The sequence below is a fragment of the Halictus rubicundus genome, chromosome 17 (genome assembly GCF_050948215.1).
Source record: "Halictus rubicundus isolate RS-2024b chromosome 17, iyHalRubi1_principal, whole genome shotgun sequence".
NCBI classification, from domain to species: domain Eukaryota; kingdom Metazoa; phylum Arthropoda; class Insecta; order Hymenoptera; family Halictidae; genus Halictus; species Halictus rubicundus.
Window position 1 is genome coordinate 9,278,971 of NC_135165.1, and position 8,880 is coordinate 9,287,850.

An 8,880-nucleotide genomic window follows, 5' to 3' on the forward strand; every position below is an offset into this window, starting at 1 on the left:
GGTCGCCCAACAGATCCCAAAATAGATGAGTTCGTTCTAGAATATTTTGTTAAGGGCCTCCCGTCCAATATTCAAATATTACTAAAATTCAGAGGTTATAATAACCTTAATGAGGCATATAATCACTCAATAAATATTTTTAATGATTTAGAACAAGAACAAGCTAGATTTAGGCCGTCGACCCTAAATTCAACGGCACCTGCTTTCACGCCGCGAAGACCGGCACCTCATTATAATAATAATAATCTTAATAATAATAATAATAATAATAATGATAAAATGCGGTTCCCTAACTCGCCGAAAAGTTGCAACTACTGCAACCGGCTTGGTCACACTCATACAGAGTGTTTCAAAAACCCTCAAAATCGTCCCTCAACTTCGGGAAACGAAAACAAACCCCCGCCGACGGACGACCGGCGAGGGGGAACAATCGGGCGTCCTACCTTCCCAATCTCCTCCGAACTTACCATATCAGAGGAACCTTCGATTCTGTCGTCGAACTAGACCTCTCACATCCCATAGGACCCACTAAATTTTTGATAGACACGGGAGCAGAACCGAATTTAATAAAAAAGAGCCAAGTATCTAATCTTCCTTTAAATAAAGCTGTGATCTTGAGACTAAGTGGTATCACGTCGCAAGTAGTGAAAACCCTCGGATCCTTAGGGATCCAAATATTTAACAAAACCCACGAATTTCACGTCGTCCCTAACGACTTCCCTATACCATACTCTGCAATCCTAGGATCAGAGTTTTTAAAAAAGGCTAATGCCACTATCTCGTACCAAGATCACTGCCTCTCGCTCGGCTCAATACGAATTCCCTTTGCCGATCCTCCAAAACATTTAATTCCCCCACGTAGCATCACCACGATCCCCGTTTTTATTAAAAATCCACACGTGAAAGTAGGTTTCATTCCCCGCTTGAAAGTCGGTCCAGGCATCTTCGCAGGAGAATGTGTAGTAAAAAACAATAATGGGCAAGCATTTATTAAAATATTCAACACAAGGGATCAGGAGTTCAATGTGAGAATACCATGGCTGAATCTCGAGGAAATCGACGAAATAGAAAATCCCCCCAAACACAATTATATAATTAACAAAGAAACCCCCAAAAAAATATTGCAAGTCAACACCTCGAGATCAGCAGGAATCTTCTCCCAAATTGACACAAACCACCTGAACGTTGAAGAGAAAGAGCACGTCCAAAAAATAATTTCAAAACATAATGATATTTTTTACTGCGAAGGTGACCAATTAACGGCAACTCAGCTAACCACACATCAAATCCACACCACTGATAATATTCCGGTAAACCATAAACAATATAGATTTCCCCCTATCCACAGAGAAGAAATAAATAAACAAATAACAGAATTATTAGATAAGAAAATAATAGAACCATCATACTCTCCATACAATTCACCTCTGTGGATAGTCCCCAAAAAACCAGATTCTGCTGGAAACAAAAGATGGCGAATGGTCATCGACTTTCGCCATTTAAATGAAAAGACGGTTGGAAACGCATATCCGCTCCCCAATATCACCGAAATATTGGATCAATTGGGAGGAGCTAAATATTTTAGCGTGCTGGACTTGGCTTCTGGCTTTCACCAGATACCAATGGACAAGAACGATGCTCAAAAGACCGCCTTTTCATCCCCGCATGGCCATTTTCAATTCCTTCGTATGCCGTTTGGTCTAAAAAATGCACCGGCAACTTTTCAAAAACTAATGGATACAGTTTTAACTGGGTTACAAGGAACCGAGATGTTCGTATATATGGATGATATAGTCCTTTATTCAAGCTCATTACAAGAACATTCAATTAAATTTAACAAACTAGCCGAACGCATACGATACGCCAACCTTCACCTTCAACCTGAAAAATGCAAATTCTTATGCAAAGAAGTGCATTATTTAGGACATATAATTTCTGAAAAAGGAATTAAACCCGATCCGAGCAAAATATCCGCCATCCAAAATTTCCCAACTCCTCGAACCCCGCGAAACATAAAACAATTTCTAGGCCTCAGCGGCTATTATCGCCGATTCATTCCCAATTTTTCCGGTCTAGCTAAACCACTGACCCTATTATTAAAAAAACAAATAAAATTCAATTGGCAAAATGAGCAGGAACAATCTTTTCGAGACCTGAAAGAAGCTCTTTGTAGCGAGCCGGTATTGCAATATCCAGATTTTAATCAAACATTTTTAGTTACTACCGATGCAGCTAACCATGCTATCGGGGGAGTCTTAAGCCAAGGGCAAATTGGGCAGGACCTTCCTATCGCGTTTGCCTCTCGATCATTAAACCCTGCCGAGATCAATTACTCAACTATTGAAAAGGAACTTCCCGCAATAGTGTATTGCACTCAACATTTCCGCCCTTATCTATATGGGAAAAAATTCACTTTGATCACGGATCATCAACCCTTGGTCTGGCTCCACAAGGTTAGGGACCCTACATCCCGTCTCGTCCGCTGGCGATTAAAGCTTGCGGAATTCGAATACGAAATCAAATATAAACCGGGCAAAGTCAATTACAACGCCGATGCGCTCTCCCGAAATCCTCCCTCACAAAACTTGAAGACCAGCCCCCAGGACGAAGAAGAACCTCAAGATTCCGAAGAACCCCCACAAACCCCCCAAAACCCTCCATCACCATCCTTAGGGCAGTGGCAGCCAATGGAGATTCCCCAAACCCCTGAAGAGGAACCTCAAGATTCCGAAGAACCCCCACAAATCCCCCAAAACCCTCCATCGCCATCCTTAGGGCAGTGGCAGCCAATGGAGATTCCCCAAACCCCTGAAGAGGAACCTCAAGATCCCGAAGAACCCTCACAAACCCCCCAAAACCCTCCATCGCCATCCTTAGGGCAGTGGCAGCCAATGGAGATTCCCCAAACCCCTGAAGAGGAACCTCAAGATTCCGAAGAACCCCCACGAACCCCCCAGCCATCCTTAAGGCTTTGGCAAATCACAGAAACTCCACACAGCCCTCCAGAAGACCCCGAAGAACAAAATCACCCTGCCGAAGACTCCTCTGAGGACTCTGAAGAAGAAGAGATATTATCCTCGGGAGACGAAGAACATGGAAACATCTCTTCAAACATAATAGAAACACGAGACTGTCTTCATATGAGAAAGGACAATTTAGTGTATTTAATCACCTCTTCAGGAGAACCTTTCGATGAAGGAGCTCGCCAATTGCAGGACTTCGCAAAATTTCCCCTGCATAATAATTTGACCCTCGGAGAACCTAGCATCCGCATGTACAACAGGAAGAAATATATAGGACTCCCAATCACGAAGGGACCTCAAAACCAAATAAGCAAACGAATGTTAGTAAAATGTTTCGAAAAATTACAAGAAATAATTTACGAAGAAACAATTAGTTCGTTCTCAATCAGTAAACCAGCAAGGACGGACCAAGTAAATTGGCAACCGATATTAGAACAATTAGAAGACAAGATCTTGCACCTTCCAATACAGGTCACGGTCTGTCAAAATCTTGTAAAAATACCACCAATTTCGAAGAGAAATCAGATATTGGAAAGGTTTCATGCCTCGGCACCATCTGGCCACAAGGGCGTAACCAAAACACACGCAAGAATTAGGGAATACTTTTTCTGGGAAAATATGAAAAAGGATATCTCTACATACATACAGAATTGCCTAAACTGCCAATTACGGAAGCTAGTAAGAGTAAAGAATAGACAACCAATGACTCTAACGGACACACCTGGAAGAGCATTCGATAAGGTATCAATAGACATGGTCGGACCACTACCCGTTACCCGGAAAGGAAACAAATATCTCCTTACAATCCAGGATTTACTAACAAAGTACTCTTTGGCTATTCCATTATCAACTGGACTTTCAAACACCATCAGCAGCGCATTTTTAAAACATTTCATCTACAGATTTGGAAGCCCAAAGTGCTTATTAACAGATCAAGGTCCAAACTTAACAAGCACAACAATTAAAAATTTATTAAAAAGATTTAAAATCACACATATTCAAACCTCAGCATACCACCCACAGAGCAATGGATCGTTGGAAAGGGCCCACCATGTCCTAAAAGAATACCTGAAGCAATATATTACAAACAAAAATCAATGGGATGATTGCACAGAGGCTGCTGTATTTTCATATAATACCAGTGTTCACGAGGGAACAAAATTCTCACCTCACCATTTGGTGTTTGGAAATACGGCAAGACTACCATTTATACAAGACTTAATAAATGAAGACCCTGAGGAAACATATGAAGATTACCTCGTCCAACATATCAAGAATTTAAAGAAATTACAAATTCAAGCAAGAAACAACTTGATTGCAGCAAAAGAAAAATCAAAATATTATTATGACAAAAAAATACATCCGCAACAATTAAAAGCAGGAGACAGCGTTTTTATACTTCTTCACGATAAGACCAAACTAGCACATCAATACTCCGGACCACATCTAGTATTAAAGATTTTACCCAAAAATAATATAAAGGTGCGAATCAAAGGAAAAATGAAGATAATCCACATGGACAGATGCCGCATCTCTAAAATTCAAGCGAAATTATAACACACACAAAAAAAAAATGAGATTTTTCAAATCTCATTTTTTCCATAGGGGGAAGGTGTCACGTTCCCATGCAAGGGAACGCGACGCTCCCGGCTCACGCTTAACGCGTTTAGCGGGAGCTGCCCCCACCACAGAACGTACTCGTCGCGAGGTGGCCACCTGCGAAGGAGCTCGCCACCATACAAACAAAAACACAATCGAAAACAAAACTAAGTAAGAAGATTTCCTAGAAAAATCCAAAAATAGATACAAATATGGAGGAAACGGCCGTATAAATACGAGTGGCAAAGAGCCACTCGCGCTCAGATTCCTCCAGACCCTTCGAAGGTGCGGTCCTTGCCAGCACCTTCCAAAATCCACCAGAAGGTGCGGTCTTCGCCAGCACCTCCTGGCTAACTACCTATAATTCCCGCAATACTCCATATAACTAATAAAGTCCTTTTTTTAGATGTGTAAGTCGCGTAAGACTAAGCGGGGAGGAAGGAAACACCAGTTAAAAAAACTAACAAAGGCATTATATCAACACGTAGAACCCCCAGAAAACTTTGATGATTATTTCCGGCCCGCATGGAAATTAATCCCAATAACATTTTCGAAGCCTATACCATGGAAGCTGATCCCCACGCCGTCCCCTGTCCTAGCTTCTCCCCCCACCGACGTGCATCTAGCCTATGATCCACGCGTAATAAATTTTATAATAAGCGATAATACCTTACCTACATTAATATCACCTATTATTTAAGCACACATACACATTAACACTTCTTTTATAAACACGAACATTCACGCACACACTACACACACATTTGTATATATAAAACAGTTTCTTCTTCTTAATATACATATTTTATTTATCAACTAACAGTTTTTCTTTCCTTTTTTCCCTATAAGCTCACCTCCTTCTCCCTGCGAAATAAACCCCGAAACTCCGTAATTAAAACGTAACATTATTAATTATTTTTTTATGAGACTTTCACCAATGTATTCGTGGCATTATTCTGATTAAAATGATACCAAACGCGTTATAATTCGGATCACATTTACACTCATTTTTCGTTAATGTAATTGTTATGGGAAGTAACTTTCATCGTTCATTATACAGGTAAATATCATCGGAATTATATCATATTTGGTGTCATTTTAATCGGAAAAATGCCACGAATATGTTGGTAAAAGTTTCATAAAAAAATAATGAAAAATAAAGAAGTTTTGTAATTGGATTAGTAGTGGTCTTCTAGCCTCACACCGATATACGCGACAATGTTGTGGCCGCGACGGTTCTCGAGTTTCGCCGTCACCACCTGGGACGCCGGCGAGAAACGCCCGACGTTCCCCGGATTTGTCACTCTGAAGAACCGAAAAAGTGACAAAACTCGAATCTTTACTGTAATAACAAAAACCTGAAAAAAGGAACGTTTTTAGCTTACCACTAACCAATAACACTGTCCAACACCAAAATTATTTTGCAATACCTGTTGGGTGATTCTTATACACTTTGTCATTCTAAAACCAAATCCGAAAGCAGAATTGCTCTATCACGTAACCTTTGCGAAAAATATTGGTTTTTGTAAAACTGCATGATTTTGATGAAAAATGACTTGTTATGCAAAAACTAAACACGCAAGAAAGTTCAAGTTTGAGTCAAGAGATAGAGGGGACTCTCCTCTACATATCCATATAACCAATTATATTTTTACGTACTTCCTAATAGTTGTAAATGGTTGTTAAAGTTTGAAAATGTGCCGACGCGGGTACTTTGTACGCTCTATTTTTGTATTTATGCAAAAAATCCTTTATCTAGCAGGAATTTACTATACAGGAATGCATTCTACAGACATTTCTGGTAAAGAAACCATTCACGAAAAGTATTTGGTTCCCATAATATACGAGAAGGTTCAGAAAATATTCATTGACAGCTTGTGTGCGACGCGTTCGCGCCAGACGACCATTGCAGCTTTTTCTCGACTCGCCGGGACCGTCGCAATACGTAGTCGACGTTGGTACCACTCAAGTATGTCTTTGCTTACTATGCTTATTACTATGCTTGCTGATTACTGTTGGACACTTATTATTGAAAATCGGGATACCAGGAACGAGCGTCAAGCAAGGCGGAAACTTTTTTAAATTTGTTTACATCAGAAATAGGTAAGTTTTTGTATTCAATTTTGTTTATTAAGTATTTCCACAATGAAATGTGAATATAACTCGTATTTTTATAATTTTTTGTAATGATTGGCACCCAAAAAGACAAAAAAAAATGTATGTAATTATAAGCATAGTAAGCAAAGACATACTTGAGTGGTACCAACGTCGACTACGTATAGCGACGGTCCCGGCGAGTCGAGAAAAGGCTGCAATGGTCGTCTGGCGCGAACGCGTCGCACACAAGTTGTCAATGAATATTTTCTGAACCTTCTCGTATATTATGGGAACCAAATACTTTTCGTGAATGGTTTCTTTACCAGAAATGTCTGTAGAATGCATTCCTGTATAGTAAATTCCTGCTAGATAAAGGATTTTTTGCATAAATACAAAAATAGAGCGTACAAAGTACCCGCGTCGGCACATTTTCAAACTTTAACAACCATTTACAACTATTAGGAAGTACGTAAAAATATAATTGGTTATATGGATATGTAGAGGAGAGTCCCCTCTATCTCTTGACTCAAACTTGAACTTTCTTGCGTGTTTAGTTTTTGCATAACAAGTCATTTTTCATCACAATCATGCATAGTTTTAAAATGACAAAGTGTATAAGAATCACCCAACAGGTATTGCAAAACTCGAAAAAAAGTTTATTTTGTTGGGCAGTGTAGTAGGATCACTTTGACGTATTACGAACAAGGACGAGGAAATTCTTCAAAGTTCTATAGTTTATACATAATTTGGAGAGCTGTATTTTAATTATATTGTATTTCAATTACACATCTGATTAAAATTATTAGTGATTGAATTAATTGAAAGGTTTGAATTATGTAATTCAGTTACGACGTAGTTGAATTACTATATAATTGAAATACAATGTGATTCAATTGTGCAATTGAATTACAACGTAACTGAATTAGCACAACTCTGATTTCTCGATATTTGTTTATAATTTTGTTTTCCATCGATTTTGCTGTCATTCCGAACAGACTGTACAGGAGGAATGTATGGAGTGGGTATTGGCGAATAGTGGGAGCGTCGTGTGGCTCGCGGCGGAAAGGAGCCTTGGTCTATAGTATGTCGCGAACGAACCTGATGCGAAATCAGGGAGTTGCTAGGATAGTTAGTAGGCTTTGTAGTATACAATTTAGTTGACACAATCCGAGCGGTAAGATTGTATAGGCCCGTACAGACCTGAACATTTCGACGAACATTGCGCCAAACAGTGACCGAAACGCAAAATCGACATTAATTTCGGCGAACCGAACCGCGCGATTTTGCGTTTCGGTCACTGTTCGGCGCAATGTTCGTCGACATGTTCAGGTCTGTACGAGCCTTTAGATTTGAATATTGGACAATAATTAAGAGTTTATAGATTGTACGATTTACCAAACAACACGAATATATTTTGATTTGAATGTGTGTTACAAGTGTTGGTGACGCGATGGGATTGAATATAAGTGTACAGTAAAAGTATTGTTACCTAAGGTGCACGGTGTTGACGCATTGGCAATGCGGGGTCTACGAGCAATCGTTGAATGCCAAATATTAGTATTCCCAAAATAGCGGAATCTATAAGGTTAACTTGATTTGTAGGTGACTTTAACCGGATCTTATTAGAACTGAAATAAAATCAAATGAAATGAAATAAACAAACACTTTGTTCTGAGTCTCCGTTTACAGCTACAGAAGCATACAGAAGAAAATGAACTCAGATTCCTCTCTTCGTTTGTTAATTCCATGTATTTGTCATTGGTTCTTTCCCTTGTATCTTCTAAAACTTTAATTAAAAATAACCAATTTTACAAACATTTCACAAGACATAATATGACACCCATGATGAAATATTACATACGTAAGGTGTAGCATGTGGTTTTAACCTTTTAGATATTAAAGAGAATCTATCAAAATCCAGGCTCCTAATATGATCTGAACCTACCACACCCTTTAGGTACAGTCGACTCATCTAAGCCTAAACTATTTGGAAGGCTAAGAAATAAATTAAGTATAAAAGAAATTATTTTATGTGAAACCCTTATTTCCTTCATCCTTACCTATTTAAAGAGGTTTTCGTTAATTTTTCCTCCATCTTCTGTGTAGAATTCTTCTTGAAAGTTCTATTCGCACAATCTTTAATCGTGCACATGGGCATTTT